Here is an 11,002-nt window from a genome sequence, read left to right on the forward strand (position 1 = left end):
AGCATTGGCAATATAGTCAACAACATAGTAATAACTTTGTGTGGTGGCAGATGATAGAGTTTCCATGGGGATCACTTTGTAACATATTTAAATATTGAATCACTATGATGTATACCTGAGGATACATCATAGGATACTGTATGTCAACTATTTGTCAATAATTTAAAAAAACCCCACAAAGCTCTGCTTGATATGTGCATCTTATTTGTGAACTATTCATGTAAAACTCATTTATCAAAACATTGTGTCCCGAACAAGCCGTCCCTATGAGCACTGTCAACAATACAAGTACGAATGTGACATAGTTTGTACTTCCAATACATTTATTGATTGCCTAGACAGAGAGACACATTATAATACTATGGAGAGGGTAAACTGTGCTGAATATCATAGAAGAGAAACTAAAAGCTAGAGGAAGTACAAGGGACAGGTGAAGTCTATCTATGAGGATGATAAAGCTGCCCTGGCAGATGCGGGAAATCAATTGTCATTCCTTTATTTTTATTTATGTATTTATTTTTATTTTTAATTTTTATTATTTTTAAAAAGATTTTATTTATCTTTAGAGGGGGAAGGAAGAAGACAGGGAGAGAAATATCAATGTATGGTTGACTCTCGTGCATCCCCTGCTGGGAACTGGCCTGCAACCCAGGCATGTGCCCTGACTGGGAATCGAACCGCAGTCCTTTGGTTCACAGGCTTGTGCTCAATCTACTGAGCTACACCAGTCAGGGCATCACTCCTTTATTTTTAAACTAACCTTATTTCTGGTCTTATGCTATGTACCTACATTTATTTCATTTTTTTGCATCATTTCCACATTATGTAATTTCACAGTATTGTATTTATCACAGCATTTTTGTGAGAAATCTTGAACCTTTCACTCCTCAGAAGAAAGGTACAAATAAGTGATTATTAAGGGAAAATTAGGCAGGGTAGGGTGAGAAACAGGAGTGGCAATGCTTCCAGGGCGGGCTTCCCAAACTGGGGGAACCATCCATGTGTGGAAGAAGGTGTACAGACGAGAGACTCAAAGGCTATGTTGGAAAAGGAGGCCCCGCTGGTAAATTGCACTACAGGTGCCTGGGAGGAGATGAGGAAGAAGTTTTGTAGAAATAGGTTGAATTCAAAATATAGAGAGCCTAGAATAGTCAATTTCTAGGAGTTTAACTGTGAGTCTGGCAGTGCCAGGGCAGTGACGATCAAGTCTGCACTTGAGCAAGAAAATTTTGGTGGCAATATAAAGCTCAGAACACAATCAGACTGATAGGATTTGCGATTAATTGTGAGAGATTAAGACAGGCAGAGTTAAAGAGGTTCCCGATTTCTAGCCTGGCTCACCGAGGAGATAGTCATGTTGTACATGAGATACAAAAGAAAGTAGGGATGGGTATGGGGTGGTTTCAAGCTCTCAGCAGAATATTTAGGGCTGAAATTTCTAATAGAGGGTAGGATGCGAATATTTTGAAATCATTTACATTCAAATGTCAACTGAAACCCCTTGATTACCAGAGATTGGGTGGGGAGAAAATATTGACTGAAAAGAGTAGGGAGCCAGCACTTACTTGCTAGAGCCCTCAGAGTTGCTACAATATACAGGAGGCTGAAAATCCTTAACCAAATCTTAGATTCCTAAAGGGAGGTCATGACCTGTATAAGATATACACTACACATGGGGAAGAAACTAGACAGCCCCTCCACCACCTGAAGAGGATCTCAAATAAGGGTTTTATCAATGAATGTAAGGAGCTTCTGTTCCCACAAATGTCATGGTAATGTGTATTCCTTTTTCTTTTACAAACTAATTAGGAGTTATCGATAGAGAACATATTTAAATAATCCATAATGAAATAATGCACCAGACAGATGTCACCCTTTCTAATCCTTGAAAAGTATATTAGGATTGTCATTGATAATATTATAAAAACTCTCTAATCTCAAAAATGAAGTTCATCAAATTTAATAGGATGAAAAGTTGCCTGGCATGTCAGTAAATTGCTAGACTCTCGTTACCATACTGTATTGAGTTGGCCAAAAAGTCTTAGTTTTTTTCATAAACTAAAACACATTTTTTTTATTTTCACCAATAACTTTATTGATTTGGATATTTTGAATATGTTGGCTATCTCCCACTATTGGCTTCTAGGAGGTAGAGGCAACGGGTGCTGCTAAACATCTTTTAGTGCATAAGACAGCCTCACAGCAAATAATTATTTGGCCAAAATGTCAACAGTACTGAGAAACTGCACAAACCACTTTCGGCATGTTAGATCAGTCACAGCACCTTCTCCATGCACTGCATAAATCCTTTTTCGCATTTCAGTTCCATTTTTACCTTCTTGAAATAATAAAGCACAATATGCCAAAATATTGTGTATCTTCTTCCATTTTCAATATTAAAATGGCTGCACAAAAATGACCAATTTTGAAAAGTTTTTTTAAAAGGCATGCTGATGTGACAGCTGTCACAATACAATGTAACAAAATTGTTTTGAATGGACTTCTGGCCAAGATGGAGGTGTAAGTTGACACACTGTGCCTCCTCACACAACCAAGACAAGAACAACAACACTTTAAAAACAACACCCCCCCCCCCCCCGAATGAGAACTGACAGGAAATTGAACTGTATAGAAGTCCGACAACTAAGGAGTTAAGGAAGACACATTTGGTAGGAGGGGTAGAGTCAGGCAGCCAGGATGGAGAGGACTCTCAGCAAACAGGCAGCTGCCAGGCTAGGTTCGTAAGCTGATGGAGCCAGCGAGGTGGCAGATTATGGAACGAGGCACAGTGTGTAAGGCTGCAATGGCTAGCAAGGCAGCAGCTGGCAAACCAGAAGGTCCCACATTTGTGCACAGGCAAAACTGGGGAGCAGGACTGACTGCACAACCCAGGGTCCCAGTTTGGGGAAATAAAGCCTCAAAACACCAGTTGAAAACACCTGTGGGGATTAAGGTGCTGGGAGAAACTCCCAGTACCACAGGAGAGTTCATTGGAGAGACACGAAGGGTCCTGGAACATACACAAGCCCACCCGCATGGAAATCAGCACCAGAAAGGCCCAATTTGCTTGTGGGAAGTGAGGTATGTGACTGAAATCCACAGAGAGTGGAGCAAGTACCATCGTTCCATCTCAGACTCGTTCCTCATGTACAGCATCACAAAGCAGTTGCCTGAGTTGCCCCGTACTGGTGAACACCTAAGGTTCCTTCCCTCACTACATAAGAGGTGCATCAAGACAAAAAAATGGTCCAAATGAAAAAATAGATCAAATCTCCAGAAAAAAATACAACTAAACAATGAAGAAATAGCCAGCCTATGGGATGTACAGTTCAAAATATTGGTAATCAGGATGCTCACAGAATTGGTTGAATTGGTCACAAATTAGATGAAAAAATAAAGGCTACATTAAGTGAAATAAAGGAAAATGTACAGGGAACCAGCAGTGATGGAAAGGAAACTGAAACTCATCAATGGTGTGGACCAGAAGGAAGAAAGAAACATCCAATCAGAAAAGAATGAAGAAATAAGAATTCAAAAACACGGGGAGAGGCTTAGGAGCCTCCAGGACATCTTTAAATATTCCAACATCAGAATTATAGGGGTACTAGAAGGAGGAGAGGAAGAAATAACTTTCCCAACAAGTGCAAAAGTTATTTGAACAACTAATAAAGGAGAACTTCCCCAATCTGGCAAAGAGACTTCCAGGAAGTCAAGGAGGCTCCGAGAGTCCCAAAGAAGATGGACCCAAGGAGGAATACACCAAGGCACATCATAATTATATTACCCAAGATTAAAATGGAGAGAATTCTAGAAGCAGCAAGAGATAAGGGCACAGTCACCTACAAAGGAGTTCCCATCAGACTGTCAGCTGATTTCTCAAAAGAGACCTTACAGGCAAGAAAGGGCTGGGAAAGAAGTATTCCAAGTCATGAAATGCAAGGACCTATATCCAAGATTGCTCTATCCAGCAAAGCTTTCATTTAGAATGGAAGGGCAGATAAAGTGCTTCTCAGATAAGGTCAAGTCAAAGGAGTTCATCACTACCAAGCTTATTATATGAAATGTTAAAGGGACTTATCTAAGAAAAAGGAGATAAAAAATAGGAACTGTGAAAGGACAGCAAACTCACAGTTATTAACAACCACACCTAAAACAAAAACAAAAACAAAAACAAACTAAGCAAACAACTAGATCAGGAACAGAACCACAGAAATGGAGATCACATGGAGGGTTAGCAGGAGGGGAGTGGGAAGGGGAGAGAGGGGGGAAAAGGTACGGTGAATAAATAGCATAGATGGTAGGTAAAAAATTGACGGAAGTTAACAATAGTATAGGAAATGTAGAAGTCAAATAACATATGTATGACACATGGACATGGACTAAAGCGGGTGAATGTGGGTGGGAAGAGGTGTGCAGGGTGGAGGGGAGTGAAGGGTGGAAAATGAGACAATTGCAATAGCATAATCAATAAAATATATTTTTTAAAAAGACGTACAAATTGGTAGGTACAAAATAGGGGGATGTTAAGAACAGTATAAGAAATGGAGTAGTCAAAGAAATTATATGCATAACCTATAGACATGAACTAAGAGGGAGAGTGCTGGAGGGAATGGGGAAAAGGGGGGGGGAAGGAGAAAAATTGGGACAACTGTGATAGCATAATCAATAAAATGAATTTTTAAAAGAATACTATAATTAAAAATATTATTTTGAATGAAGTTAAAGACAGTGAAGCACTTATTAGAGCCATCACCTGGGGGTTGTGGGGAACTAAATGAACTTTTTGGCCAACCTAATAATAAAAGGTTCTAATTTATCAGTTTTTAAAAATTGCATTTTTAACATGGTCTGATTATTCACAGTTTAATACATAAGGACAAGATATTTATGATGTCTGAAATATAAAACCTTAAGCTACAATCACCTTTCTCTTCAAACTCTTTATAGGTGTGTAGCAAATAATTTGTTGCCCATTGAAGTTTTTTAACAATATGCATAAAATCAATAGAAAGATACATTAACTACTAATTAGTCTTATAACAATGCCATTCTTACTTGCATTGCAGTGGTACACAAACACCATGGCAACTGTGGCTCGGGAGAAAAGCAAGTGCAGTGGCGCGAGGAGGAACAGGAAACAGGAAGCAGGTGGTGGGAGGAGGGTCAGGTGAGAATCAGCAAGACAGGTGCTCTGTCCTAAGTGCTCATCATCTTGCCAGAGGCGCAGCTGGAAGCACACTTGGGTGGTGCTCTACAAGAGCGGTCCTACAGTGATCCTACCCTGCTTATCATTGGCAAGGAATACTGATGGGGCATTTGTGGGTGTGAAAGTGTAAAGGAGTTGAAAAGCAGTTTGAGCCTGTGTACAAGCTGCTCAGGGAAGCAGCACAGAAGCATTGATCATCCTGCTCAGAACTTCTGTCCTGTGGCAGGTCAGGCCTGCAGCCCAAACTGGAGGAAAGCGTCCTTGTCTCTCGCTTGCACTCAAACATGTTTTCCCGTTTAGAACAAGGAGGAGCAATGCTAAGCAAGTTAACATCATGTTTTTAGTATCTATGAAATGAGGTTGCTTCTTACAATCAATGGCATGTCATAGTTTAACTGCAAACACTTTTATCTGACTCCATTGTACCTATGGTGTATTTTACAACTGGTATCAAGTGTGGTGGATTAAGATAATTATGAATACCCTTGACCATGCCAAAAGGAATGTCATGCTAATATTATCTGGCATGTCTGAACAGGGGATAAATGATCTTTCATTTAACCATTGTTTTAAAATAATCACCACATACACATGGAGAATAAGTGATTTCTGGGTTTGCTTCAGGAATTAAGCCATTTTTCCGGCAGTTTTCCAAACTGTAGGAAGACTATCTTAACAGTTTACCTTCAGGACCATGGAAAAGATGGGGCAAGGAGGTAGTTTGTTTGATTCCAGATGTATTTCTTCCTCCTGAGAATGTTGGCATATAAAGAGGATTTAAAAGTCTCCATGTGGTTGAAAAACATTTCCCTAAGTGCTTTACAGGAGACTGAGCAGTATGGTGATAGTTTGATTACCTAGATAACTTCACTCTTTAAAATGCTGTACATTCCAATATATGTGTAATGTGAAAGTTATAAAATAAGAATCTCATTACCTAACACAACTGATAATATTATGGATGTATTTCCTCCTAGTCCTTTTCATAACCACATTTTACACTGTTATTACATGCATATATAATTTTGTAACTTGTGTCCATTTAGGGACAATTGGATTACAAGTATTCTCTCAATGGTACCCAGCTTTTGTTAACTGCCATCTTTAATAAATGTACTGTATTTTACATGTGATTTTCCCTATTGTTTCCAAAATTTGGCAATAGAAAGCTTTAAGATTCATGTATTTTAAAAAATTTTAGGCTGAGTTAAAGAAATCAGATTAAGATATCAATTGGGTTATATTTTATTATGGCTTTTGTAGAACAAGTGTATTAGTTATTTACATACTATGTATAAACAGATTCTGTTTGTACCATAATCTAGTTAGTAATGGCAATTAGCTTTACTTTCATTGAGGACTTTTTCTTTTTAACAGATGAGAAATTGACCCTAACTTGAATTTCTTTGATTAATTATAAAGCCAAAAAACTTTCCACATTTGTTTGATCATCAAGTTTCCTGTTTTGTAAATTGTCAGTGCCCGTGTTCATTTATATAATAAATTACTTTAATTTTCTCACTCAATTGTTATAATCCTTTTGCATATTAATCATCACCAAACCCTTATTATATGAAATGTTAATGGGATTTATCTAAGAAAAAGAAGATAATAAATATGAACACTAAAATGACAGGAAAATACCACTACCAACAACCAAACCTAAAAAAACACAAAACAAAAACAAACTAAGCAAACAACTAGAACAGGAACAGATTCACAGAAATAGAGACCACATGGAGGGTTATCAGCAGGGAGGGTGATGAATGGAATGGGGGGAAGGTACAGGGAATAAGAAGCATAAATGGTAGGTACAAAATAGATGGAAGGAGGTTAAGAATAGTATGGGAAATGGAGAAGCCAAAGAATGGACTTGAACTAAGGTGGGAGAATGATGGTGGGAAGGAGGTGCAGGGTGGAGGGGAATAAAGGAGAGGAAAAAATGGGACAACTGTAATAGCATAATCCACAAAATATATTTAAAAGAGAAATATATTATGCAACATTCTGTTTATACATACTTTTACATCGAAGTTTTTATATTCAGAAATTGAAAAACTGTTACATTAAATACTACCCCATTTTCTTGTATTTCTTAAAGCACAAGAAGTTTTCTCTCTCAGACCATTCAGAGAGTTGATAAATATTAGATTGAGTTTTCTTCAAATGCTCTTGTAAAAAAATAAACTTTCTAAGTCTTATGGATTTATTTTACTGCATTCTATGAGATGAGGGTTTACATTATTTACTATATTTTTGTTAGCTAATGATTATGATACTGTACATTGAATAATTTTTATCTTTCACATAAATTTATGATCACTCTAGTAATACATTTAAGTTTCTAGATATGTTTGGGCCTGTGTCTAGGCCAACTAATCCATCCGGCTATTCTCAAGATAACAACACATGACTTTAATTATTTTTTGACAAATGTCTTGAAATGCTCACTCATGACCTCATATTCATTTATTTCCTCTTCAATATTTTAGAATAGCGATTAAGAAATAGTTTGTTGTTTTGTAAAAACATGTTTGCAAAGGTTTTATTTGGATTAATAAACATGCCTAACTACAGAGAACCAAAATTTCTACAATATGTACTATTCTCTTTTAGAAATATGTCTTTTTATGATTTTTCAGTTTATTCACATAGGTCACATGTAATTCTTGTGAAAGTGGTTACTATTTTATTTAGTTTAAATGAAAACATTAAATTTTCATTTTAAAGGAGTTGTTTTCCTATTTTACTTTTTGAGCAATGTTTACAAATTACAATTATTAAATATCTTTTATCTTGCCAAGTTACCAACATTTTATTAATGGTAAACTTTTAGTTGATTCCTTTTGGTCTATGATATATAAGAATATCTCTTATAAGGAATTAGAACCACTATTTGTTTCTAATATCAGTACATCTATTTTTCTTATTGCATTGGTCAGAATTTTCAAAGCAATATTACATTAATAATAATGTAATACTGGTGATGGTAATCACCATTATTATATTTCTCATTTTAAGAGAAATGCCTTGTATTGTTCACAGATAAACTATATTTGACTAATTTTACTATATGTTGAAATGAGGGCAATTCTTGCCCTAACCTTCCATGTGTAAGACAAGTGATTGGTCTCAGTCTCTACAATGATGTTAACTGCACTTCTATTTTTCTAATAAAGAATTTACTTTGAAATAATAGGGAGGCGGAAAATGTAGGCATCATGTAAGTCCTAGACAAATTATCAGGGTCCCTTAATTACTATTATCACAACTTTGTAATGAGAATCTGCTGTACTCAATTCTCCCATTATACACTGAGTAAAATTTGATTAGAAAGATAGATCATAGCCAGTAATGTGTGTATGTGTGTGTATATATGTGTGTGTGTGTGTATATATATACCAATACTGACAACATCAATACATCCTGACAAGCCAAAACATTTAGAAAACATTTCTAAAATATTAAAAGAAAAAAATACAAATTTTGTACTTGATGGTAATGAAAGTTGAAAATGCAACACCAGTAATGTTTGCAAATATTATTCATTCTTATAATTTTTAAAATTAATATGGCTTTTTATTTTTTATTTTTTATTTAATTATTGTTCAAGTACAGTTTTCTCTTTACTCCCATCCCAACCCACCCCCCAATACTCCCCACCTCCCTCCCATTTCCACCCCCTTAGTTTTTTAAATTGAATGACACAATTCAAGGAATTTTAGATATTTATGTTTGGCAAAAAAGTTAAGATAGGAGTGGTTTTGCAGTAAGATTTTATCACATCTAACATGAGAGTTTTATTCCATTCCTTGGCTTGGTGACTCAAACAAAATGAAGTCAGATATTAAGATGACTGGGCTTTGGGATGTACAACAAAAAAGAAATTTGTTGGAACAGGGCAGGGGGTGTGGGGAAGATCTGGTTAACAGACAGCAGGGCACAGTGGAGGGTGCACAGCCACTCATCAGGGGACAGTTTCCAGGGTCCATGAGTGCTCAAGGTTGTACATGAAGGGTGAAAGGTTAGTTTTCTTAAGAAAGTTGCCAAGGTACAAAATTAGAAAAAGCCTTTTTCAAAAATTATCTTTTAATTTCTAAAGTTAGCAATTAATCAATGGTGATTTTGAGAGTATCCAATCTAAAACCCAAAATGTAAATTCAACAAATCAGACCATAGATCTGTAATAAAACAATAACTAGCTTGGTTAGAGGTAGATCCAGACAATGTGTTGGGTCAGATAACTGAACAGATAACAACACACCTGAATTCTACTATGACCTCCCCTGAGGAGGTCCTGGAATGTGGCATCATATATCAATAACACATAGCAATACAAACAATGATGAGCAACATGTTCACTTGCATCACATAGCAACTATTATTCCAACAAAAACACAACAGGCTAAAAACATGATTGGATAAGAAAACAATAAATCGTGTTGAAATCTAGGAGGTACAAATAGAAATAGGCAGATTGTCTCTCTGAATTTGTCTTTACACTACTCCAGTAAAATATGAAACCCTTGGGTTTCCAGCCAAGATGGTGATATAGGTAGATATGCTTTGCTTCCCCACACAACCAAATGAAAAATAATAACCAATTTAAAGACAAAAAACAACAAGAACTGCCAGAAAATTGAACTGTATGGAAGTTCAACAGCCAAGGAATTACAGAAGAAACATCGATCCAGACAGGCAGGAGGGGCGGAGATGGGCAGCTGGGGTGGAGAGGACATGTGGCAAAGCAGCAGCTGGTGGGCATGTTGGGTGGGGTGGGGTGGGGTGGGCAAAGTGGAAGCTGGCAGGCTGGGTGGTCCCACATTTGTGTACTGATAAACTGGGAGGAACAACTTGGGAGTGAGACAAACTGAGCAACCCAGAATTTTAGTGTGGAAAACTAAAGCCTCAAAATCTCTTGCAGTAAAAACCTGTGGGGTTGCAATGGTGTGAGAAACTGCCAGTGTCACAGAAGAGTCTGTTGGAGGGACCCAGGGATTCCTAGCATGTACATAAGCTCACCCAATCAGCACCAGGGCAGAAGCTGAAAGGGCACACTTTACATGTGGGAAGCAGGGGATGTGACAGAAAGTGAGGTAAGAGCTGAGCAAGTGGCACTGTTCCCTCTCTGATCCCACCCCCTCATATAGTGCCACAGTGCAACCCCATACTGGTGAATACCTAAGGCCCCATCCCTTACAACATAACATGCATGCTGATACAAAGAAATAAGTCCCAAATGAAAGAAGAGACAAAAACTCCAGAAAAAGAACTAAATGACAAGGAGATAGCTCACCTATCAGACGCAGAGTTCAAAACACTGGTAATCAGGATGCTCACAGAAATAATTGAGCACAGACACAAAATAAAGGAAGAAGTGAAGGCTACACAAAGTGAAATAAAGGAAAATATACCAGTGAAGGGAAGGAAATGAGGACTCAAATCAATGATTTCGAATAAAAGGAAAAAATAAACATTTGAATGGAACAGAATGAAGAAAAAAGAATTTAAAAAATAAGGAAAGGCTTAGAAACTTCCAGGACAACTTTAAATGTCCCAATATCTGAATCATAGGGGTGCCAGAAGGAGAACAAAAACAACCAGATTGAAAAATTATTTTAAAAAGTAATGAAAGAAAACTTCATTATTCTGGTGAAGAAAATAGACATAAAAAGTCCAGGAAGCTCAGAGAGTTCCAAAGAAGTTGGACCCAAGGAAGCATACACCAAGGCACATCATAATTAAATTGTCCAGGATTAAAGGTAAGGAGAGAATCTTAAAAGCAGCAAGAGAAAA

General features: G+C 37.1%; 1 long non-coding RNA gene across 1 annotated transcript; it reads left to right on the forward strand.

Moving 5' to 3' along the window:
• The first annotated feature begins 285 nt into the window (after positions 1-285).
• LOC118989994 (uncharacterized) lies at positions 286-9,937 on the forward strand. Its single transcript, XR_005067146.1, has 3 exons — positions 286-296; positions 4,720-4,728; positions 9,818-9,937. It is a non-coding gene; the product is annotated as an uncharacterized LOC118989994 (long non-coding RNA).
• Positions 9,938-11,002: the final 1,065 nt, after the last annotated feature.

Source organism: Sturnira hondurensis, unplaced genomic scaffold (genome assembly GCF_014824575.4).
Source record: "Sturnira hondurensis isolate 20B ecotype Veracruz unplaced genomic scaffold, ASM1482457v3 Scaffold0006713, whole genome shotgun sequence".
Lineage (NCBI taxonomy): Eukaryota > Metazoa > Chordata > Mammalia > Chiroptera > Phyllostomidae > Sturnira > Sturnira hondurensis.